Genomic DNA, 27,059 nt, shown 5'->3' on the forward strand with positions numbered 1-27,059 from the left:
GGGCTGCCTCAACGGTGGTCAGACTGCCTCTGTAGAGGTGGAGTGTCTCAGTAATCGCAGACGCCCCTCCCCCACAGAGCCAGACCATCCCAGGTTCCGCTGTGCTTGCTGTGAAACTCTCAACCCAGAGCGTTTTCAATTAATGGGGTTTTTTTTTAATTTTTCTTTGGGGGGGCGGGTGGTGGGACCAGCCGAGCCTGATCACCTGGCTCCCTGACTCAGAGTCTTTTGTTGTTGTTGTTGTTGTTGAAAGGTCGACTCTCTCCCTGTTGAAAAGGCACCAGATCTCTCATGCCGCAAATCACTGAGCCAGCGGCCCGGAGACTCCTGGTGGTTTTTTTGCCTAGGAATCTCCTGGCCTGGCTCGCTATTTCAGATGAATGGGCGACTCTGCCATCTCAGGACTCCAATCGCCAGCTAAGAAGGCATCCAGACCAGTGTCTTTTGTACGGAGAACTGCCGTGCCCGGGTGCAGGCAAAGCAGCTGCAAGGGCTGAAACAGCCGCACTGGTGACCCGTGGGGCTCCTCCGCCTGGAATCTCCTGGTCTGTGGGCAATAAAAATCCATCTGGAAATGCCACGTCCACTCACCCTCTGCACTTTCACTGGGAGCTGTAATCCTGAGCTGTTCATTGTTGGCCATCTTCCCCCAATCCTCACTATCCAGACTTTTAACAAAATAAATGGGTTTTATCTCTTTAGCACTTTATATAACTTGAAAAAGCCTGTATTCTTCTATGCCTAACTTGTTTTACTCAAAAATATGTTTGTGAGATTCAGTGCTAATTCATCCTCATAGCTATGTAATATCACTTTGAGTGAATATGTCACAGTCCATTAACAGACATTTAGGTCATTTCTAACATTTGTTCATTACTAGCAATGCCACGATAAAACATTTTAAGATTGCATAGTGCAATAGAACTTCCTACAATGACAGGCTTGTTCTTCATATGCACTGCCAAAGATGGTGGCTTTTAGCTGCATGTGGCTTTTGACCTCTTGAAATGTGTGGCTAGTGTGGCAGAAGAAATAAACTTCTAATTTTAGCTAATTTTTATTAAGTAGTCACATCTGGTTAGTGGCTACTATATTGGACATTACAGTTCTAGAACATGTCTTTAGGTGAACACATTCACTTATTTCTGTTGTGAATAGTTATTTTATACCTAAGAATGAAATTGCTTGGTCATAAGGTATGCAAATACAGCTTTAATAGATTTTGCCAAAGAGTTTTGTACCAGAGGGGTTTAGTTGTGCTTATTTTTATTTCCATTGCCAATACATGAGAGTTCCAGTTTCTCCACATGCTTGATAATACTTGACACTTTGTTTTTAAAGAGAAAATTTAGCCATGAATGGCATTACTGTCATAAGGGCCTCCATAATCTCACACATTCATTCTTGGTTACATTTAATCTAGTTGCTATGGCCTTAACGTTTATGCCCCCCCCCAAAATTCATGTGTTGAAACCCTAACCTCCAAGGTAATGATTTTAAGATGCAGGGCCTTTGGAAGGTGAATTGGACATGAGGGTGGAGCATGCATGAATGGGATTCATGTCCTTATGAAAGAGTTCTGAGGGAGCTTATTTGCCTTTCCTCCATGTGAGGACCCTGTGAGATGATGCTACAGTGAGGAAGTGGGCCCTCACCAGACACTGAATCTGCTGCTGTCTACATCTAGGACTTCCCAGCCTGAATAACTATAAGAAATAAATTTCTGTTGCTTATAAGCCACCCAGCTTATTGTTATAGCAACCAAAATGGACTAAGATGCTAGTCTTCACAAAAGGCTCAGATCTTTTAAAAAATACAAATCAGATCACAGCTCCTTTGTTTAAATCTGTTGTCAATTTCCCGTTGTTTTTCCAATAAAATACAGATCCTTATCAAGGTGAGTTATGCTCACTAATTCTTTTTATTATTACCACTTCACAGCAATTTCAGCATCAAAAATTTTAGACCTGATGGAAGTTAATATCAACTCATCTACTGATGGTGAGGGTTATATGTGTACAAACTTGGAAATTAGTTTGCAGTTGTAACCCTATACTACAAATTCCAATGAAATCTAGCTCAGAAGCCATGTGGGAAAAAGGCATGCTGCTTTTAAAAAGGGAATGCTATATTCGTTCTTATGAATATAGCTGCTGATTGCTAATGAACCAAGAAACTAAAAATTTACATCAAATAATGTATGATTAATTTTACACAGAGCATTTTTTATTATCACTTGGGTTTTTCTGAACTTAATTATTAATCTTTTGTTCAATTAGAAGATAGTAAATGAAGATATTATTTATTGACCTGAAGTCTTCAAACTGTTCTTAAAATTAAGGTAAGCTATGTTGTCGTTCATTTTTTTTTTTTTTTTTGAGGCGGAGTCTTGCTGTGTCACTCAGGCTGGAGTGCAGTGGCATGATCTTGGCTTACTGCAACTTCTGTGTCCTGGGTTTAAGTGATTCTCTTGTCTCTGCCTTCTAAGTAGCTTGGATTCCAGGCACCCACCACCAAGAATATTTTGAATTTTTAGTAGAGACCTGGTTTTACCAGGTTGACCAGACTGGTCTTGAACTCCTGACCTCCAGTGAGCCACCTACTTCAGCCTCCCAGAGTGTTTGGATTACAGTCATGAGCCATTGCACCCGACAATCATTCATTTGTTGTACATGAGAGATATTAACTGATATGGTTCAGCTGCGTCACCCCCTCAAATCTCCCATATTCTCCATGTGTTGTGGGAGGGACCTGGTGGGAGGTAATTGAATTGTGGGGTGGGTTTTCCCATGCTATTCTTGTGATAGGGAATAGGTCTCGTGAGATCTATTGAGGTCTCATGAGATCTCATGAGACCTGTTTTATAAAGAAGAGTTACCCTGCACACGCCCTTTTGCCTGCCACCATGTAAGAAATGACTTTGCTCTTCCTTCTCTATCTGCCATGATTGTGAGGCCTCCCTAGCCATGTGGAACTGTAAGTCAATTAAACTTCATTCCTTTATAAATTACCCAGTCTTGAGTACATCTTTATTAACAGTGTGAGAACAGACTAATACCCTGGTTAAGAAATTGCTTCCCCAAAATTCAAATCCCAGCTCTGTCACTCATTTGCAAGACCTAAGCCACTTACCTAACTATTCTAAGATTAGGCATTAATATTAATTTATAGATGATGTTAATAATCAAATCCATTTCAAGGAATTCTGAGAATTAAATAAGAGAGTGTTTAGAAATCACTGTGTCTTCTGCATATAGTAAACATCCAATGTTTCTTTTATGTTATTTTGAATTTTCTTATTCTCATACTAGTCATGATATAAATGATTCCTTTGAAAGCTTTTCAAAGATAAATGCTCTTTTTCCATTTTGGTATGAGTCAATCAAATCTCCAAGTGGCTTGTCAGTGCTATATTCTGATGACATGTATATCAATGATTATATAGGTATGAAAATGAATTTTAGCTTTAGTTATTACTGTAGATATTTTAATTTGCATTAATAACATTAATTAAAATGTTGCTTGCAACTTATGACATTATAAACCATGAGTCTTCTATAGCCATTGTTCACCATAAAAATCTCCATGCTTCCTTTCATGCAATCTTTACACACACTGTATATTTTACTTGAAATATCCTTCTTACGTATTTCTACAAGACAAAATTCAGCATATCCTTCAGTACCACATTAATTATGCCTCTTTCATGAAGACCTCTCTTCTCATCCCCATGTGTTAGGATCTCTGCCTAATTTCACATACGATTCTAGTGTCATTTTTAACTTTTGACTGTATATTCTGGTTAGCTTCTGTATTAGTCTTCTATTGGTGTAACAAACTACCACAAACTGTGTGGCTTAAAACAACATAATCTTAATATCCGACAATTCTTTGGGTTAGAAGCCTGAAATAGGTCTCACTGGCTGTCACCAGGGCTGCATTCTTTTCTGGATATTCCAGGAGATCATCTAGTTACTTAATATCTTCAGTTTGCTCAAATCACCTACATTTCTTGGAGCATAGACCTGGATTAATAGTTTTCCTTGGATCACCTTCATGTTGCCCATTTTGGTGGCTTACTTATACTTGGATACTTATTTGAGTGTGCAATCCTTTCACTTTTCTAAAATTTATTTTTCTCCACTGTACAATAGAAATAGTCACAAGAATTAGAAGTTAATGGGGAAAATAATAAATGATAAAGTCTGATGAAGTGACACATTCTAGAGTGCCAAGTTGGGTCACACATCTTTACCAAGTTGTTTAGCTGTACAAGGCTTGAAGGAGAGGCAAATGGGGAATTGAGTGGTTTAAGAATCACAGAATTTGGAATTAGAATGGCTCTCCAGTGTAGCTACCTACATTCCAGCAAGTTAACTATTGTGCTTATTTATGAGAGGTTAAGTGCCTGATCTAAGATGATACCTCTGTTATGTCATCATGGGGGCTAGAACCCAGCTATCCTTTCTGAATTGCTGTAGAACCCTCCATAAGTCAGAAGACAGTTATGGATGCATTCTAATTTGAACTGCCATCAGTAGAGTTTAGCAGAAGTAATTTACAGTGAAGACAACAAACAGGAAAAAAAAAAAGACAACAAACGTGTTAATGAAATTTTTGAACGCATTGGTTCTTTCGGGGCCATATGACTGTGAGGGTGCTGATCCCTGTGTCAATGATCAACGGCTTTCTTGTGACAATTATCGCCTTGCTTTCCCTCATATCTGTATTACTTTGAAGAAATCTCCTGGAATTCTAAAAGTTTTGGATCTCCAGGATTCTTACATTTTATCTAATCTTTCTCCTTTTTTTCATAAATATGCACCCAGAAGATTAAAGTTACCATGTCACACGACTCCTTTGCTGCTAACTGAACTAGGGCTGGAACTCTCATTTCTGATTTACAGAGTCTGTCCCTCAATTCCATATTGTGTTACTCTATTAGAGTAACCTATGTAAGTTTCTTAGAACCAGAACCGCAAGTGACGCATTATTTAAATATCACACTGCCTCTTGCATGTAGCAGGAGCAAGTAGGTTACCTAAGAAAAACAATGAATGAGTCTAAACGTAGCCTATTTACAAGGTAACCCATAGAACTAAGAGTGAACAAGATGATAGGCTACCTAAAATTGACCAAACTGACTGCCTTTTCTACCTTTTCTTTGTGTAGGAAAAGACATACAGAAATGAAATAGTAAGATTGTGTTTCTGTTAAATCTTTTGGATCATAGTAAATGCTTCGGTAACCTCACAGCATCCAGACACAGTTAGTCATTTCTCTGGTCCCCCCTTATTTTTACCCTTGATTTCTCAGGAGTAGCTCAGTTCATATATTTTTGCTTCAGCGAGACTCTTGACTTTGTGTGTGTGTGTGTGTGTGTGTGTGTGTGTGTGTGTGTGTGCATGTTTCTGTGTGTGTGTGTGTGTGTGTGTGTATGTGAGTGAGAGAGAGAGACAGAAAGAATGAGGTACAGCATAGCACAGAACTGTTCAGTTGCCAACCTAAATCTCTTAGCCATGCTCTCCTGGAAATCACTTTCAGCCACACAAAATTTCACTGGCCCCATATCCCAAGGAGCCCTGAGTTGCCACTATTACTGTAGACTCCTCTTTCCCTCTGGTGGCTTCTTCCTTCCACTTTTCTAGATGTATACCTTCAACTTGAGCCTTTTTGTGAGTATTACAGTATTCTTTATTTTGTTTTATCATAAAGAGCCCACTTGATAATATTTGTTCAGATCACTTACATGTACTGCTCAGTTGATACACACATTTACTCTTCTGAAAAAGTGTTTAGCATTAAGTAACTTAGAACATAAAAAACAAGTGTATTTTCTTCTATCTTTTTCTCTCGAATTCTTTGCCATGTAAGAGGCAAACACATGAATGGATATCTTTTCTACAAATGGATTATCAACATTGTCCCCAACATTACCTAGTTCCTTAAGCAAGAGATACATATTTTAAAATTTTTATGACATTCAAAGAGTTAAAATTATGAATTTCACATTTCTCTAAATGGATATTAAAAAGAACAGTCTTTGGCAGATCACAGACTAACAAAGGTAACAGATGTTGGATTGGAAACTGTACAATCTAGAGATGGAAAATTAATTTATAAAAAAGTAGTGATTTTTTCCCCTGGGTGTGTTTTTAATGACCTTAGCAAAGCAGAATGGAAATATTTGCATTCCTGGCAATCAATTTACATACTTAAGCATTTGTTTATCTTCCCCTTCTAAAGAACTGTGTGTTCAGTAATAACCTATATAGTAGAAAGAAGGGTGAAGAAATGTGTGTCTTTGGCATCCAGCCTGCTGTTAGCAAGTGAGTTTCTTAGTCTACAATGTTCATTTGGAATTCCTTTACTCATGTCTTAATGTACAACTCGCTGAACTTAACAGCTATTATAAAAATAGATATATTTTCCATCTCTCTGGTGGCGTTGCTTCTCTTTCTCACACCTGACTTAAATTTTCTATCTCACTTCTCCAGAGTTCCCAACACAATAGTCTTCTTTTATCTTCAATATATAGTGGAGCATTCTGAAATAGTCAAAGCACAATGAGGGAGGAGATAGTGGGTAATATTTTTAAAAACTTTTATCCAAGCATTGAGCATGTACTATTTAAAATATTTATATTCTGCATAGAGTTGATGCTGATAAAACCTTGAGTCTGACAAAGATTTCATAAAAATTCCTATCACATTCCATATTAATGACAGGCAATAAGTCAGAATGTAGGTATGACAATGTTTTTCAAATGTCTTACAGCACAGGACAGATTAGAAAGGACCATCAAGAGGAGAATGCCTCTGCTAAGAAGAATTATCTATTTACACTGCATTCCAGTCCCATTTCTCATGCCCAGATCTGTGGGATATTTGGCTAAAACTTGCAGAATTATTATGGCGCTTCCTGTCCCTCTATCCCTACTCACTACTTTGTTCAAGGGAATTAATTTTTTTAAAAAACAGTTTGCCTTATTTTAGAGCTGTTTGGAAATTCTTGTTATTTCAGTTAAAGAGAATACTATTTTGTTAGCAAGCTGTTCTGTTTCTTTGGGCTGCATTTCTATATGTTTATCAGCTAATTATATAGTGCAGATATTTTTAGTGGGAGGTAATCTTTTTTTTTCTCCACTTGTTACTTCTCCCTTGAGACATTTTTGATGAAATTGTGCTGGGGACAGCTTGAAAAGGAATGTTTTTCTACATTAAAAATTTTAAAACAATTTGACTAAACATATTGGTGATCATAAAATAAAGTCAAAGGTTTAATTCAAAACATAACATTTTAGTTTGTGCATAGAAAAACTTTATTTTGGAGCAGATATCAAGCAGATATCAAGCAGACATCCAACAGAATACTGTCTTCAGCTGTTCCTTAATTTTGCATGCTATGCTTTTAACCCACTTGTTCATAAATAAAATCAATAGATTAAAACTGATGGTTGTGAAGTGCAGGGCAGGCTGTTACCAGCACGGTAAAACAAAGAAGGAAATTTCAAAATATGTGTCCTTTTGATTGTGGTCATGCATAAAGATTTGACAGAGTAAAATATATAAAATGGGTATGCATGTAATATAGAGATACAGCCCTGGAAGCCCCATAGAGACTTTTTGTTGATGATAATTTTAGTACTTAACTACAAATTATATTTTTTGACTCTTTCATTTTTATTTCTGCAAATTTAACTTCAACTCAGACAGTAGAAGTTTTATTCTCTTTTATTTTATTCTGGTGATTGCATCAAATACAAAAGCAAGTTGTTTAGCTCACAAATTGCAGTTCAGTTCCTTTGCCACCTGTGCATTCACTTCCAGAGATGTTTTTAACACCATCTGATCTTAAACACCCAACAGGAAATAGAAGCACAGGAAGGTAGACTGTTACCTCAGTAAGTGTGGACAAGTAAGAATTAAAGTGACCATAGATCCAGATTTCTATGTCTTTCCTTAAATAAGGGATATACAGAGGTACTGAGTTGATTTATGTTAAGTTAAAGCCATTTCAGTAAAGCAATGACCTTGTACCAATACATGTTTAACTATCTAGTTCTTCAGGGATCTGAGAAAAACGTATCATATGTAAAATAACAGATCTTCTGTGAGAACGTTTGACTGCCTGAAACTTTACTCATCCTGGATTTTAAACAACTTTCATATATGTAGGAACTAAAGTATGGCTACTGTATGCTTTTTACTTTAACTCTTATTACAGGTTGACTAGAGCCAAAAATGAATGAGAAAAGGAAAAATTAGTATATTTGTTTGCTCATAATGTGCTGATCAAATTCACCTTTAGAGGGCTATGTAGGAGTGAAGAGTGTGGGTTGCAGCCCTGCTTTTCTTTTTTAAATTACCTAGGTCATTGTCCCACATGGTGGAGCCTAATTTCTTCTCAATGTTCTTGGCTACAAAATAAATATAAAAATAATGTGCAAAATGTTTTTAAGCTCTAAAAGTTCTGAATTTATCTCTCAAAAATAATATAAAATGATCCATAATTCAAGATGAATGTATAGTAAGAATTTTTAATATAAGGAAATGTAAAACCCAAGAAAAGGAGTATAAAAATCATTATATAAAAACTCAATATAGTTAATGTAATTGTTATAAATCACTCAATAATTGCTGACATGAAAGTTAAAACAAATATTTCAAAAATCATCAAATACTTTTACCAAAGAAAAGCAGAAATGTTTAGCAAATCTGTTATAGGAGTTATTTTCCTTCATAATTTTATATGAGGTCCTAGTTTACCAAAAGCTGTTAGATTGATTTTTCCTCTAGTTTTTCTAAGATTCTAAGTTCTATAGGATTTGTTAATAGTGTTAACATATTTTTTATTCCCCCTAAATTTCTGAGGGTAGACATTTACCTTAAATAAAAAAATTAGCATGGGAGAATTGATATGATAAAATTTGTATGTATGATAAAAGTTATCTCAGATCAGTTTTCGTGTGTGACCATCGTAAGTTTAATAAGGCTCAAATGACTTACTCCATTGTATTACCGTGTTCTTTTCCTTTTTTTCCCTCTATACCATTTCTTTGGGTTTAAAAAAATTACTATTGAACCGGCTGTAAAATAGAGATAATAATAAAATATACAACACAAGATGTTTGTAGGGATTAAAAAGATAATGCACATAATATATTTAATACTTTGACTAGACAAATGTGCTAAAAAATGCAAACAGTATGTTTATACTGAGAGAAAGACACACACAGAGAGGTAGAAAGAGAAAGAACTTGTGATTCCTTTTTGTGTGATGCAAATCCTTTCTCTTATACCACACTGATGTCCAGGCAATAAATCTATTAAGCACTAATAATTAGAGCAAGATGGTGGAACAGAAACATAATACCATAATATCCCACAGAAGCACTGATTTTGATAACTAACAATGGATGAGAGTACCTTTTTGGGAGTCCGGGCATCTAGTAGAAAAGCCCCAGCACACTGTTGGAGCAAAAGATATCCAAGGATAGATGTATTGAGGAGAATAAGAAGAATAGTTTCACTTTACTCATGTCTCCCCTTTATCCATGTCACCCCTTCCCTGGGCATAGCTCAGTGCCAAGAGAGGCTCCCTCAACCTACAAGTATTCCCATATGGAAAGATAAACAAGTAGTGAGTAAGTGCCCAGTTCCCCTGGCTAAATGGGATGCTGCCCAAGACACCCATTTCTTTCTAACCCCACCCAGGATACGGAGGTAATTAGCATGACTGAGTGGTTGGAAGAGGCTGGGAGCAGGAAAGGGAGGTTATAGATCCTGCTAACCACTCTACAGACTCCATGAGGAAGTCCACCCATGACCCAAGTTAGCTCCCTTGGAATACCATTATAGACAGCAAGAGCAAGTGTCTCACTCAGACAGCAAGCATGACTCTGCAGGATTGAGAGAAGGCATATGAACTTGTGCATTTCAGGGCACGGCTGTAGAGAACACAAATGAGAGGTTCTCAGAACCTGTCCTGGCTTTGTGGGATCAAGAGACAGCATACAGTCTTAAGAATTCCTCCATGAGAGGGAACAAATGGTATGGAGCAGATGCATCCATGGGAAAGGTCTAAGAGCACTAGGTGAATCTAAGAGAGCTCAGAATCTCTGGCCGGGTTGACTGGTGAAGAATTAAAACTGAAGGAGATAACTGCTTCTTCAAACGAGAATACAGCAATGTAAGACTTCAAAGAACATTAGAAAATAAAAAAAAAAAAAATGATATTATCAAAGGAACAAAATAATATTCCAATAATGAGCCCACCAAAAAAATTAAGATCTATAAATTGCCTGACAAATTAGCTTCAAAATAATTGTTTTAAGGGAGCAATTCCTTAAGTGAATTGAGTGTGCTACAAGAAAACACAGAAAAACAACTCAATGATATCAGAAAAAAAAATACATAAGCAAAATAAGAAGTTCAATAAAGATACAGAAATTATGAGAGAAACCAACAGAAATTCTAGAGCTGAAGAATATATGAATAAAATGAAAATTGCAATAGAGAGTGTCATCAGGTGGCTAGATCAAGCAGAAATGATCTGTGAATTTGAAGATATAGCACTTGAAGATATTCAGTCAGAGATAAAAAAGAGAGAAAAGAGTTTACGCCGGAGCCTCGCGAGGGAAGCGTCTTAGTCGTGTCCGGCCGCTTTGCGGGACCCTGAGGAAAAGCTCGTACCAGGTGGACGCCGCTCTGTTCGCCATGGGTAAAGGAGGCCCCAACAAGCCGAGGGGCAAAAGGTCCTCGTACGCCTTCTTCGTGCAGACCTGCCGGGAAGAGCACAAGAAGAAACACCCGGACTCTTCCGTCAATTTCACGGAGTTCTCCAAGAAGTGTGCGGAGAGATGGAAGACCGTGTCTGCAAAGGAGAAGTCGAAGTCTGAAGATATGGCAAAAAGTGGCAAAGCTCGCTATGATAGGGAGATGAAAAATTACGTCCTTCCCAAAGGTCATAAGAAAGGAAAGGAAAAGGATCCCAATGCTCCTAAAAGGCCGCCATCTGCCTTCTTCCTGTTTTGCTCTGAACACCGCCCAAACATCAAAAGTGAACACCCAGGCCTATCCATTGGGGATACGGCAAAGACATTGGGTGGAATGTGGTCTGAGCAGTCAGCCAAAGATAAACAACCGTATGAACAGAAAGGAGCTAAACTAAAGGAGAAATATGAAAAGGATATTGCTGCATATTGTGCCAAGGGCAAAAGTGAAGCAGGAAAGAAAGGCCCTGGCAGGCCAACAGGCTCAAAGAAGAAGAATGAACCAGAAGATGGGGAGGAGGAGGAGGAGGAGGAAGAAGATGAAGATGATGAGGAAGAGGATGAAGATGAAGAATAAATGGCTATCCTTTAATGATGAGTGTGGAGTGTGCGTGTGTGCTCAGGCAATCGTTTTCCTAAGAATGTCAATTCAAGTGCAGCTCAATATTAGCTTCAGTATAAAAATGTACAGATTTTTGTAGAGCTGATAAGATTCTCTGTAGAGAAAATACTTTTTAAAAACTGCAGGTTGTAGCTTTTCGATGGGCTACTACATACAGTTAGATTTTACAACTTCTGATGTTGAATGTTCCTAAATATTTAATGGTTTTTTAAATTTCTTGACTTGTGTATGGTAGCACAGCAAACTTGTAGGAATTAGTATCAATAGTAAATTTTTGGTTTTTTAGGATGTTGCCTTTTGTTTTTTAAGAAAAAAATTTTGTAATAAAATTATGTATATTAAAAAAAAAGAAAAAACAATGAAAACAAATGAACAAAGCCTACAGCATTTGTGGAACAATATCAAGAAAGCAAACGTTCACTATCTGGGAGCTCCAGAAGAAGAGACAGAGAAAGGGACAGAATTTTTATTTTAAAAAATAATGGCTGAAATATTTTCAGATCTGGAGAGACATGTGAACATCTAGGTGTATGAAGCTCAAGCCTCAAATAGGTTCCCCCAAAGAAGACTCACTAAGACACATTAAAATAAAATTGTCAAAAATCAAAGACAAAGAGAATTTTTAAAGCACCTAGAAAAACAAGCTTATCACATACAAGAGAACCTGCATGAGGTTCAGCCAAGAAACAGGGTTTCTCAGCAAAAACCTTGCAGGCCAGCACAAAGTAGAATGATATATTCAAAGTGCTGGAAAAATAAATCGCAAAACAAAAATATATTACCTGGCAAAGCTGTCCTTCTTAAATGGAGAGATAAAGACTTTCCAAGACAAACAAAAGCTGAGAAAGTTTGCCCCCACTATACTTGCCTTCCAAGAAATGGTAAAGGGAGTTCTGCTAGCTGGAAGGAAAGTATGCTAATTAATATCATGAAGGCAAACAAAACTATAAAACTCACCAGTAAAGATAAATATATAAACAAATTCATAATCTAATAATGTAATGGTAGAGTGTTAATTACTTATGACTCTAATATAAAGGTTAAAAACCAAAAGTATTAAAAATAACTATAGCATCATAACCTGTTAATAGATGAACAAGATAAAATGATGTAAATTATAACAATAAAAACATAAAATTGGGTGTGAAGCAGTGTACAATTTTTTTATGCAATCAAACTATTATGTTTAAAATAGATTGTTATAACTACAGGATGAACTATATAAGCCAAAAGTAATCATGAAGCAAAAACTTATAGTAGATACATAAAAAAATAAAGAGAAATTAATCAAAGCATACCACTATAGAAAAGCATCAGTTCACAATGGAAGATAGCAAGAGAGATGAAAGGATCAAAGGATCTACAAAATGGTCCGAAAATAATTGTCAAAAGGGCAATAGCAAGCCTTTCCCTATTAATAATGTCTTTAAAGGTAACTGAATTAAAATTTCTAATCAAAAGACACATAGAGTGGCTGAATGGATTAAAACAAGATGCAACTAAATACTGCTGGCAAGAAACTCACTTCAGCATTAAGGACGCTCGTAGACTGAAAGTGCAGGGATGGAAAAAGATATTCCATGAAAGCTGAAACCTAAAAGAGTAGGGGTAGCTATATTTCTATCAGACAAAATAGACTTTTAGGTAAAAACTGTGGAAAAGAAACAATGAAGGTAATTATATAATGATAAAATTGTCACTACATCAAGAGGACATAACAATTGCAAATATATATGCACCCACTGTTAAGGCATCTAAATATGTTAAGCAAATATTAACAAAACTAAATGCAGAAATAGAGAGCAATGCAATCATAGTAGGGAACTTCAATACCCAACTCTCAATAACAAATAGATCATCCAGATAGAAAATCAATAAGAAAACTTTGGATTTTAATTACATTTTAGAACAAATGAACCTAACAGACATACAAAGGACACCATCCAAAGACAACTAAATGCACATTCTTCTCAAGCATGCAAAAAGCATTCTCCTGAATAGATCATATGTTAATCCACAAAACAAGTCTTAAGTTTTAAAAGATTATAATCATATTAAGCATATTTTTGAACCACAATAGTATAAAACTAGAGATCAGTAGCAGGAAGTATACTGGAAAATTTACAAATATATGAAAATTAAACAACACATTTATGAAAAACCAATGTGTCAAAAATTTAAAAGGTAAATCAAAAAAATGTTGAGACAAAAGAAAATGGAAACACAACATACAAAAACGTATGGGATGCAGCAAAATCATTTCTAAGTGAAAAGTTTAGAGTGTTAAATGTCTACATGATAAACAAAGAGATATCTCAAATAAACAGCCCTACTTTCATTTCAATGAACTAGAAAAATAACAAACTAAGCCAAAATTTAGCAAAAGGAAGGAGATAATGAAGATCAGAGAATAGATAAATAAAATAGAGAACAGAAAATCAATAGAAAAGAACAACAAAACTAATTATTGTTTTTTGGAAAAGATAAATAAAATTGACGGACCTTTTACTACACTCAGAAAAAATAGACAATTAAATAAGTACAATGAGAAATAAAAGAGGAGAAATTAGAACTGACACCACAGAAATAAAGGGATCATAAAAGGCTACTATAAACAATTACATGTCAAAAATTAGACTGGCTAGAATAGAAAAATTCCTAGAAACAAACAACCTACAGAGACTGAATCAGATGAAACAGAAAATCTGAATAGACCAGTAATAATCCCTAATTTAAAATCTCCCTTCAAAGAAAAGCTCATGACCTAATGGCTTCACTGGTGAATTATACCAAATATTTCAAGAAGAATTAATAGCTGTTATGTTCAAACTATTTCAAAAAAATTAAAGAGGATGATACATGTCCAAACCCATTTTCCTAGGCTGGCATTACCCTAGTAGTAAAGCAAGAGAAGGACCCCATAAAGAGAGAAAATTACAGGTCAGTATTTCTGATAAACATATATGTAACAATCTTCAGTAAAATACTAGAGAACCAAATTTAACAGCACATTAAATGGATCACAAACTATGATCAAGTGGTATTTGTCATTGGGGTGCAAGCCAGACACAGAAAAAGATAATACTGTAGCACCTCATTTAATACACATGGAATCTGGAAAAGTTAAACTCATAGAAACAGAGCATAGAGGGATCATTCCAGGGGTATAGGGATGGGGAAAATGGGTAGATTTTGATGAAAGGGAGCAAACTTGTAAGTATAAGATGAATAATTTCTGGAGACTTTACGTACAGATGTTGACTATAGTTAATAATAATATATTGGATACATGAAATTTACTAAGCATATAGATCTTTTATATGCTTACAATACACATAATAAAAGATAACTGTGAGTTGATATGTATGTTAATTAGCATGACTGTGGTCATCATTTCACTATGCATATATATATATATATATATATATCTGAAAATATCACATTGTACACCTCAAATATATAAACTTTTTACTAGTTAATTATACCTTAGTAAAGATGGGGTGGGGAGGAAATCTCTAATGTTTAACTTGTGTAGAGGATAAAAAACTAGCCTATACATTTTGGTCTGAACAATTTGCCCATCTTTGTTCTCTCATGAACTCCAGATGGTTACCTTAGTATTGAGTGGATGTAGAAGCAAGATAAATGACCTTTCATGTCTAGTCTTTGCCTTAATGCCTTACCCAGTCTAAAGGGTGCTGCCCTCAAATGATAGTTTTGATTACACCGTAACATGGGGTCAATCTTCATTTTTGCAAACGACTTGAGTAATTTTTTTGTCTTAATGTTTAAATGATAGTTCCAACACAGGTGATTCTCCTCCAAAACCATAATGATTATGAGTCTGCTAAATGAATGGATACCTATACTTTTGTGAGCATAGAATAATATTTTTAAACTCTTTTTATACTGTTATTACTATTTCTTAAAACCTTATACTTACTCTAGTTTTACTGTGAATTATTTTCATTGTGTCTTGGGTTTGATGTTTAATTTTTTTGCTTTTCTTCACACTGTAGTTGTAATTGTTATACATTTGGAACATTTAACTCTGATTTTTATACTATTCAGTAAAAGTAGTAAAACCTCTCAAACTTTAGCCCTGTTTTCTTCTTACCTATTAGCTAGGAATAAGTATCCAATCAGAATTGGATAAAAGTTTGTACCCCTCATTTAATTAACTCCATTAATTAATGGCAACAGTGACCTTAGACACAAAGCTCAAACTAGCAGAGATAAATATATATGTATAATATTAATATATAATATATAAATATAATATATAAATATAATACATATATAATTTTATATATATGGTAGTTAGCTTGACTGTGAACCTTGATGAGGAATGCGGTATGATTTGTTGGTTTTATGTCTTTATGTGTTATGGCTGGCTGAGTCATTTTCTTTTAAATGATGTATTTCTGCATTCCTTTACACTTCCAGATGTCTTCTAAGTTGTAAACACAGAAAAATGCTACAGAGCCCTGGTACTGCTTTCCATGTTTCCTTATGATGTGTGAATGGTGCTGTTATTTTTGAAGCATATGTTACAGAGTAGGTTTTTGGTAGCTGTACATCTAATTATTTATTCCTTCTGAATACTTAAATGTTGAAATAGGCCACTTTAAAAAATGGGTACGTATGGTGGCTCATGCCTGTGATCCCACTACTTTGGGAGGCCAAAATGGGAGGATCACTGGGAGAACTGTTGAACCTAGGAGTTCAAAACCAGCCTGGGCAACATAGTGAGACCTCATTTCGACCAAAAAAAAAAAAAAAGCCAGCTGTGGTGGTGTGCACCTGAAGTCTCACCTACTGAGGAGGACAAGGTGGGAAAATCACTTGAGCTTGAGCGTTGGAGGCTGCAGTGAGTCATGATTGTGCCGTTGCACTCTAGCCTAGGTGACAGAATGAGACCCTGTCCAAAAATAAATAAATAAAGCCAATACTTTCTACTGCAAGTATATCCATTATTCATTCATAACACTTTGATTATGATGAGAACACTTGTGTCTTAAGCAACAGTATGTTCTTCAATATTATATTGACTCATCTGAATAGGATATTTCAAAGAAAAGTATTAAAATGGAAAATCTTAAGTCTAATTGATAATAAGAAGAAGTATATTGCATTGTGAACTTCCCACTTTTTCAAGTGTTTTGATTTATTTTATGCTTAAGACCGTATTTTTATCTAACTGAAACATTTGCCACACTTTTAATGCTGGAGGGTTTTAAGTGATGGGTGGATATTTGCTGAATCTGGTTTAGTCAATTATTTGTTACTTCAAATTGGCAATTTATTAGTCTTTGTTTTATGGAGTAATTAAATTTATTTACTGGAAAAACTTAATACAAATAGTATATGTGTCCATTAGTATCAAGTTTATATTTCTATTGTTAACTGGAATATTTTTGTTTAGTATAACAATCTGGAAAATAGGTTGATAAATTTCATGAGATTGGGTCACCATTAGGTGGCTCTCACAATATAGATATGATCAAAGAGGAGTATCTGAAATCCACTAGTTTATGTTAATGAACATTCTTATACTGGCGGCCAGGGGGACAGCTTCTATTGGAATTATCTTTTGTGAATCATCCACATTAAGGGGTAAGGTCTTACTTAAGTGAATAATTATCCTTCATTCCAGAGCTACAATGTCAACCATAATGAGTGGATTTGTTAATACCTTTTTTCAGGTAGCTCCAGTCTTCATCTGTAGCCATTAATTTTGTGACAGCCAATAATTATTTTAACTGGTCCCCAGTGCTGAAATGCACAGATGGTTTTCTTCCTGTGTGGTGCAGAGAACACTTCGAAATTTCTGAGAGGTTTCTGTCACTTCTCAAAGAATTTCCTGACAGCAGTGACATTTGGTCTAATCATTTATTCCCTCGGTTTCATGACTTCCCTGCAGTGGCTTTCCTAGTCAGGAAAGCTTCTGTTGTTTTAGAACCATAGCTACAAACATCTGTTGCCAATATATTGCTTAAAGTGTAGAAACTTCTCTTAAAAAAGGAGATCCCCTTCTTTATATGCTTTTAGTTATTTTCCTTATAATAACATTAAACTCTTATGAAGTTTCATAGAGGAAGACCTCCAAAATTATTAATAAGGAAACTTTTAAAGGTAGAATTGAAATTTGATGATTGTCAATATAGTCCTCAGGGAAAAAAAATAATAATAAAATAATAATTGGATTAATATTGAAATGTTTGTAAAATGTTACCTAAAAAAATAATAAAAACAAACTCATTTTTACTTTATTAATGACTCAATTATAATAAAAAAATACTCAGAATAAATACACCAAAATAATAGTCATTAGTCTCAGCAGTAGAGATACAGATTTCTTCTTTGTATTCTATACTTTGCAAATATTATAAAAATAATGATTAGAAAAAAATTGTTTGAAATGTTAAAACAATGGACATAAACACTAAACACAAAAAATAGCAAAAAATAATATTTTCAAGATTTTCAATATATAATCTTATTGTAATAATTTTATCTATAGCATTTATACAAGTTACCTATCACTATTCAATATACTTGGGAGATTATGCAGAAATACTTCTTACTTCTTTATAGCTTCCATTTGTCTGAGGGTTTTTTCCTTATTTATATCCTTCCCTCCCTTTCTCTTTCTCCTGTATATCTGCACTTCTAATATGAAACTGTGAGGGAAAGAAGATTAGATTGGAGATCGGCATATTGGCTGAGGTCAGCATTTTAAATTTTTATTTTCAGTTCTCCTTTGCACTCTTACAATTATCAAGAACTCCAAAAACTATTTGTTTATGTTGATTGTACATATCAACATTTGCCATGTTAGAAATGTAAAATGACAATTCAAAATTGCATTAAACATTTACTTAAAATATAATAAAAGCATTGAATATCAATTAAAACAACGTTTATTTAAAACAACCATATTTTCTGAACAAATGAAAGTATTTGTGAGAAGGGAGGACTTATTTTACATTTTGAAGATTTCTTTAATGTTTGATATAATAGAATGCAGCTAAGTTTCCTTATCTCCTTCTGCATTTTCCATATCACCTATTATGTAGACTCTAAAAGAACTCCATTCTGCTTGTTATGAATGAGGATTTCTAAAATAGTAAAAGAAGACTGATAACACCTTAGTATTTTTATGGAACAATTTTGACCTTGTGAATCTCTTGAAATAGTCTCAGAGATACCTAAAGGTCCTCAGACCGCACTTTGAGAGCTGCTGGCATATGATAGACATATTTTATTTTTGTGCCTAGACAGTATTCTATTTTAATGAATGTACCATATTTACATAAACTGCTCTGCAAATGAATGTTTGTATTGCTTTGAGGTTTTTTTCTGTTACAATGTTGCAATGAATGTCCTTATAAAAATATATTTGCTCCCATGCATGGATTTATGTATTTGATAGACATTTCAGTTCAGGGTTAAAAGTTATGTACATTTGAAAGTATGATGTATTGACCTCCTAAGAAAAAGATTCTGCAAATGTTTAATTTCACCAAAACAATACAAACTCTTGTTTCCTAGCTCTTAAAAATACTAGGAATGTATAAATTAATAGGCTCTGCCAACCTAAAAGTTAGACAGCGCCATCGTTTGCTTTTATCATTTTACTCTTTACTAGTGAGTTCGATCATTTTTCACGCACGTATTGTTCAATTATATGTCTTTCATCATTTACTTATGGTTCTAGTTTTTTGATTATTTTTCTTTTGAGTTGTGTGTTTTTACATATTGACTTGTTAACATTTTGTATATTAACTGCATTAGCTCTCAATTTGTTGTGTGCTCACAAGTAGTTTTTCTTAATCAGTACATTTACTATTTTCAACAGTCCATTGTCAGTATAATGACTTGGAATGTCAGTAACGCACTCATTTCCTAGACTATGCCTCTCTTCTATGTTTTTTATTATTTGAGAAATAGTAAAATTAGAGGAACTGAATATACAAAACTATTTTAAAACTTGTCATTGAAGTTGGTTCAGAATACGATGTGTTTCCAGTATTAACTCTGGACATCCAGATGTAGACAAGTTGTAAGCTTTTGACTACATGACTAGTGTATCTCGTTTAGATTCACCTTTGTAGAGTGTACCTACCATGTACTGGACCTTATTCGATATAATTTAATAGCTCAATACCTATTTGCTGAATGAATGAATAACAACAACTAGTAGTGATGTTAATTAAACACTCCTATTCTCCACCTTTGTTTACTAGAAATAATGTTTTTAGATATAAAGATCTTTTGAGACTATTCTGTGGTTTCAAAAAGCTCATCAGGAAGTGATGTTTTCTATAATGGGAGTAATCTATCAAAATAGATGAATTCTAAAATTATAATAATTCCTGAAATTGTCCTGAGGCAAAATTTGTTCTACTTTCCTAAGTATTTCCATTTTCTTGTTAGGAGGAAGAGACACAATCTGAAAACCAAGTCTAATTTTCCCGTAGGCGTAAAAGAGAAGACCTTAGTAATTACTTGGCTTTTTCATCCAACCACTTAGGGTCTTCTTTTCTTATTTTTGCTAATCATTGAAAAAATGAAGATCTCCACAAGGAGAAAATGTTTTCCCTTTAGAATGGTTGTTCTTAGACTTGAGTTACACTTTTACCATCTACAGATTTTTGCAATATTTTATATCTTGGCATAGTAAAATGATGTTCTGGAGTGAAAACATTTTTGAGCTTATTATTTTAAAGTTGCTGTTTTCAGTGTACCATTCACATTATTGTCATTATTAATTGCATCCTGAGACCAAATCTGTTTTCAGAAATGATTTTCTTGCATTTTGGATAAACTGAATAAACAAAGAAAGCTACTTTTAAAACTTGTCATTGAAGTTTTCTTTAGAATGTAATTTATTTATCAGTATTAATTCTGATCATCCAAATATAGACAGGCCATAGACATTTGAATACGTGGCCAGTTTAACTATTTTGAGCTCACCTTTTTAGAGCATTTCTACCACATACAATACCTTATATAATATGATTTAATGGCTCAGTAAATATTTATTGGATGAGTAACAGTAACTATTATTATCCACAACAATACTTGCAAGTCTTTTGTCTTTTAATCAGATAAATTATTATAGGTTTATTTAAAACTTAATTCTCACCTTGAGTATGCAAAATACAAACTCTACAAAATGTTCCTTTTACTATGTAGTTTACAAATATACAAAATAAACCTTTGCTTAAATTTATATTACATATTTATTAATGCAATGAACTATATATATTAAAAAATTGTTCTGCTTAAAGTGCACTTGGGAATAAACCATTGTACAAATTATTGCACATCTGAAACCATAGTGCATAACAGACTTTCTGCATAAAAATGCTAAAGAAGTAAACTAGGTGTATTACCTGACTTCGGTCATAAATGTAGAACAGAAGACAAATATAGATTTCCTTGTCAAAGTATGCAGTACTTTGAAAACTTCAGCTTCCTCATTTGGTACCTTTAGAACCAAGACTCACGCAGCACCATCATTTAGGCTCTTTAAACATGTTTTCTGTACCTGGATTTCTTCCTCTTCTTCTAACATCATTAACAGTGACTTTTAGAAGGTAAGGAAAATACAAGGCGATCTTTTATGCTTCTATTGCATCAATACACAACAATTCAAAGGAATTCTAGTCTTCCTCCCCCAACGCATGGATATAATTTATACCCGGAGATCCACAACTTCCAGTCACCCCCTTGGCATTTTGTAGGTCCCGGAATATTCAAGTCAGATTTAAACTTACAACACTTAAGAAGTGTTATTCTTTGTTCGTATGACAAAGTTAGGAGGTTGTTGGCTCTGCTGCACACAGTTATTCTCAATCTTGTGAAAAGGAGACTTTACCATCTATAGATAATGCGGCCTCCAAAGACATGATGGCTGGAGATCAAAGATGAAAGGAGAACACCAGCCTTAAAGGCTTAGCTCAGAAGTAGCACTTGTCACGTTCGGTAGTTTACAGGCCATGGAGGCTTATGTTTATAAGGAAAAACTGGGAACATGGATATTGGTAAGCGCAGTCCTTAAAAAGCTTAGCAAGACACCTGGCACATAGAATACCTCAATAAATGCTGTTGTCTTTGTTACCATCACTATGATTATTTTAGAGGGAAGGCAGGTTTATAGTTAAGAATCTGCCACTAAGTCTATGACTTTAGGTGAACTTTTAAAACTCTCTGAACCTTCATTGTAAAAATAGGTCTCCCTTCATCAGATTGTTCTAGTGACCAAATGAAATAAAGTGCTGCAGTTTAGCATTCCCCCTAAAAACATGGTTGTTTCATGCTACTATGCATTTTTATTCATTTATCTACCAGTGGGTTAAACCCAATTAAATGCCTACATATGTGTATTTTTATTATAACAGTGTTGAGATTTCCTGATTCATATTAACATGTATAAACTAATAAAATATTGATTTTTCTATTTGTGGCGAATATATTCCAATTATTAATCATTCATTTGATAGATATTTCTTACATGTCTACTGTTTTCTAGAGGTTCCAGATAAACAATGGACAAATTACATGAGGTTTTGCTCTCACGATATTTGAATTCTGGAGCAGTGAAGAGGGAATGAGGCAAAAATCAAGAAAATCTAAATAAACTTTGTAATATCAGATTGTAAGAATTCCTATGAATATATTCTAAAAAGGAGGATTTGGTTAAGACTGGCTGGTTAAGACTTAGATTTTTATGGTCAGAAATGCCTTTTCTGAAGAAGCGATGTCTCAGCTGAGATATAAATGATGTAATGATATTTCAGAGGAAAGTGTTACTTTCTGGCAGAGGGAATTCCAAGTGCAAAGGCTCCAAAGCAAGAGCACTTTAAGTAGTTCAAATGTAATTAAAGCAAAAGTCAGCAATAGGCAGAGTTGTTAGAAATGAGACTGTAAAGATAAGAAGTGACCTTTTTGTCTACGAAAAAAAAGTTTGATTTTTTTTTTTTGATATTTGATGTGGAACTATTGAAGGTTTTCAAACAGGAGAGGAATGTGATCTGATTTTTGCTTTGAAAGATCATTCTGACTATGTATGGAAGAATGATCTTTATAAAGAATAGCCCCTTTATAAAAGGGACCATTGCAGAATTCTGAAAAGAGGTGGTGGTAATTTTGAATGAATTGTGTAGGGGGTGGAGATGGACAGAAGTGGAAGATTTGGGATGTATTTCAAAGGTAAAATTAATATATTTTGAAGAAGGTAGGTAAGAGTTTACAGCTGAAAGAAGACTAGATTTCGGGCTTGAGCAACTGAATGAATGGTACTGATGTGAAGACTGGGGAAAGAATGGCTGTTTGTGGAATATCAAGAGTCATACTTTGTTATTTCCAGGTACCTCTTAAACATTTAACTGACTGTCAGTCATATGCAAATCTTTTGGCCTTTCAAATAATATAATAATTTTAGTTTAGATTATATCTCTTTTTGAATGACTGCTTATTATGAATGCTATTCAGTAATGTGATGAATCAATATATTTTCTTTTAGGTATTCTGTTGCAAGAAAGTTTAAAGCTTCTTAGTTTAGAAGCTCATAAATATGCTCTAAAAATATGTGAAAGAATTTATAAAGATAAGTTTATAAATCCAGGAAGATATATTTTACCTCAGATTCAAAAACAAAACAGAAAAATTTCATTGATAGTTCATCCAAGGCCCAAATGAATTGATTAGCCAAGAACAAAGAGTAGTTTTTACTAAAAATAGGTTTGGATAGCTTCCTTGTTTTAAAAAGAACTATGTTGTGGGTTTTTTTTTCCTTCCCCTAGTGAAATAAAATATTAGAGTAGAATTTTTAGTTAATGAAATAGTTTGTTGCATTCTACCACATCCATGCCCATCTGATGTAGTACCCAGGAAGAAGTCACAGATGCAAGGGGCCATATTGCATGACACACGATAACAAGGTAATGCATAGTAAATACATTTGTCATTTTCACGGAAGCTATTTATATGACACAGCCTTGGGAAAGCCTGCTTGGGAGACATAAATGGATGAAGCTTTTTCGAATGATGAATTAAATGTGCCTTATTTTTTTCAGTAATGTCCAGTAAAATCGTTTATATTGAGCAAGAGGTCATCTTTCCTGATCTAAGACATAATGTGATACAAGAGGTACATTGTGTGGATATTTAATATGATACACATTTGTTTATGTATAACTTCTGCAAGGAGATATTAACTCCCAAGTTTTGGAATCTTTCTTTATGCTTACTAGTTATGACTTTGTAACCCAGGGTCAGAGTTCCAATTTCAGCACACAAAGCCCTTGCCTTTGGCAGCTAAAGGCCTGTTATTATGGGCAAAGATTAAAATTACCCTAGGCCAAGATCTATAATTTTCTATATTAAGTCTTGGGTCAGTTCCATAATGCAAGTAAAGTGAGGTATCAATAACTCATTTGAAATTATTTTTCTCATGAAGCAGCCAGACTAGTCATTCTGTTAAATCCAGTAAAAGGGATAAAGGATAAATCAGGGCTACTCTAGGTTTGCGTTTTAAATGAAACATCGTGAACCTACACAAGGAAATGTGTTTTTTCCCCTTTATATTTTGTGGAGTGCTGGGACGCCCATTCTCAATACAGAATAGAGCCAATATTTTGTTCACCTTTTTTTCTAGGTATGCCCCTAAGTTTCTGAATGAAGGAATTAATTGTATTATTTCTCAGTTGCTGTTGGCCATTTAAAGAGAGAGGGTAGGAGCGCTCATAGAAGTTCTTCCCTTCAAAGGCAGCCTATGTGAGGTCTCACATAGCAATCAGCCAGCGCACCTGGACAGTTGAGCATAGATGCATTTACAGGATCTTTCTCCAATCTGCCGTGAGTCATTTTCCTTCCTTTGCCTAAGCTGTACGAACTATCCCATTTAGCTACCACGTGCTCCCTTACTCCATTACAATTCATAGTTAGCATCAATCCAGAGGTCTCTGTTCGGTCTTTTCTTTCACTTGAAGCTTATGTATGTAGTTATATGCTTTACATTTTGTCCAGGGATAATTATAGTCTCAAGAGCAACTATAAAACTTGTGGAAGCCAACAAAAAAGTCCAGAGGGTTAAACAGTAACCTAAGACTTATCTTTTCAAATCTTCACATATCTGTGAATTGCTTTAAAATGCTTCAGCCAAAAAGGGGCAGAGATGCTTGATCAAACAATATGGACACACCGTGAAGACATATGGAAATTACATGGTGGGAATATGGAAATTTATGAAACTATTTTCTCTGCTTCTGTGTCTTTGAAAATTTCCATATAGAGAAATAATTTTTAAAAATATACATATATATAAGCGACCATTTGGGGATGATTGAGCAGGTTTTTTTGTTTTGTTTTTAAACAAACTTTTAAGAGGCTTTTTTTTTGTTATTCATAAGTTAGGCTAAAAAGCATGGGGACAAATTAAAGCCTGCATAGAGAGAAAAAGAACACAATGCTACCATTTTGGGACATTGTTCAATTTCATGTTGTAAGTGCTGGAGTTTGCTCCTTGAAGTGCAGTTGGAATCATTTTCTAGACCTTTTGTAAAATCACAAAAGATATTTTTGAATTTATTAGTATATTTGCAACCCCTTAGAGGCTTTGATTTTTTATAATACTATTAAAATAATATCAGAAATACACTCAATTCTGTTCCATTTTTGAATATTGTCTTTCACACATACTTATGCACATACAAATATACCACTCCACCCCCTCCGCCAAAGGAATGTGTGTGTGTGTGTGTGTGTGTGTGCGCGTTTCACATTTAAAAGCAGGCCAAGGCCAGGTGCGGTAGCACACACCTGTAATCCCAGCACTTTGGGAGGCTGAGGCAGGTAGATCATGAGGTCAGAAGTTCAAGACAAGTGTGGCTAAGATGGTGAAACCTTGTCTTTACTAAAAATACAAAAATTAGCTGACCTCAATGGCAAGCACCTTTATTCCCAGTTACCCAGGAGGCTGAGGCAGGAGAATTGCTTGAGCCCGGCAGGTGGAGGTTGCAGTGAGCCAAGATTGCGCCACTGCACTCCAGCCTGGGTGACGGAGTGAGACTCTGTCTAAAAAAAAAAATAAAAGCCAACTAAAGGATTGTTTTGGTCAACTGTAGTATTTGGGTTAATCAGGCAATGCTGCACATTCTCTTTCAAATTTAGATTTTTATATAATAACTTGTTTGATACAGTTATCAAACAAATGGGGGAAGGTCCCATAATGTTAAAAGAACAAAATAAACAAATATCAATGAAGAATTTGAATTTAAAGACAGATTTTAACAGCAAGAAGCATTCTACAACTCATTTCCATTTTGATGGCCATTTTAATAACAACGCTGAATGAGAATGTATCTCACCCATGTAGCATAAAATTTCCTTGATTCCATTTCATTTACGGATTTAGAAGCATCAGCTCAGACACTATAGGAATAATCAATAAACACACCAATTATGTCAGAATGAAGCTTCCTTTGTGTTTGATATTGTGGTAGATGCTTTAATGCATTCATGTTTATTCCACAAAACTGTTTTGTGGACTGAACAGGTAGTTTACGAATGCCTGAATATTTGTAGCCTTATTTCTTCCTTGCTTTACAAAGAATATTCTATGCCTATCTTTGTTTTGCACTTCTGGTAAGGATACAAGATAGGCAGAGGTGCAGCTTTGCAAGAAACTAGGACAGAATGGCAACCTTCCCTTTTAGAAAGCTGCTTGCAGGAGGTTAGACTGGATCCTAGAGGACAAGGAATGAGGGTACAAAGATAAGTTTCCATGAAGTCTGAGAAGTAACCCTGGGGAACAGGGGATACGCAGAAAAAGTGAAAAAGACAGAAAAAACGAGTTTATTAGTGGGATATTCTTGCTGTTCTGTTAGTTTCTTTAAGCTACTAGGGTAGACTGAGTGACTTTTTAATGCTTCTTAATTGTTTTTCTTTGCACTCGACTCCATGATGAGACTGGACCATGAAGGAGGACATCTTTACTGAGATCCCATAACATTCAATATATTCAGTTGACTTGGTTAATATTCACTGAGGTTACAAGAATGAATGCCCCCAAAGGAATCTCTTTATTTTCCTACTATCATCTCTCCTGCCACTGAGACTCTGATATTTTTTGAAATTACATTTTTTTGTTGTTTTCTGGGCTCCTCTGAATATGATTGAAGGAAATTTCTTTCCTGTTCTCCACTTTCACTAGGAAGTTGGGAGCCACATGTGTGAGGATAATGTTTATTGATTCTTAGAAGGGAAGATCTTAGATAATGTCTTCTCTAACATCCTCTTTCAAATATGAAAATGCATAGGGATTTGCTATTTTACAAACAAATAAAACCCAGATCTTCAGGTTTGGTAATGGAAGTACCTCTGATTAGGAACAGCTGGACATGAAATCTGATTCTCATCCCTTGAGTCGCACCTTTCTCCTCAGGCATCCGGCTGGTCTCTAGAGGCTCTTGTCATCCTACCACAGAAGGGATTAAGAAAGGATCTCTAGTAGTGCACTCATCTCCTCTCCCAGCACCCTCCCCCTTTTTCATTCATTGCTGTTTTTCTAAAGAGCTGAGTACACGCTAACCTTAAGACATTTTGCACTTCTAACCCTTTGCCTACAGCACTTTTCTTTCTTATATTTCCAAA

At 34.9% G+C, this 27,059-nt stretch overlaps 1 protein-coding gene and 1 pseudogene across 13 annotated transcripts in view; both read left to right on the forward strand.

Annotated features, from left to right (window-relative positions):
- Positions 1-27,059, forward strand: part of RBMS3 (RNA binding motif single stranded interacting protein 3) — a 758,821-nt gene that overhangs the window by 554,294 nt on the left and 177,468 nt on the right. The window lies entirely within an intron of this gene.
- On the forward strand, positions 10,604-11,755 carry LOC116537545 (annotated as a pseudogene). Its single transcript, XR_004263180.1, has one exon. The product of XR_004263180.1 is annotated as a high mobility group protein B2 pseudogene (transcript).

The sequence above is a fragment of the Sapajus apella genome, unplaced genomic scaffold (assembly GCF_009761245.1).
Source record: "Sapajus apella isolate SASKATOON/1434 unplaced genomic scaffold, GSC_monkey_1.0 scaffold4, whole genome shotgun sequence".
Classification (NCBI taxonomy): Eukaryota; Metazoa; Chordata; class Mammalia; order Primates; family Cebidae; genus Sapajus; species Sapajus apella.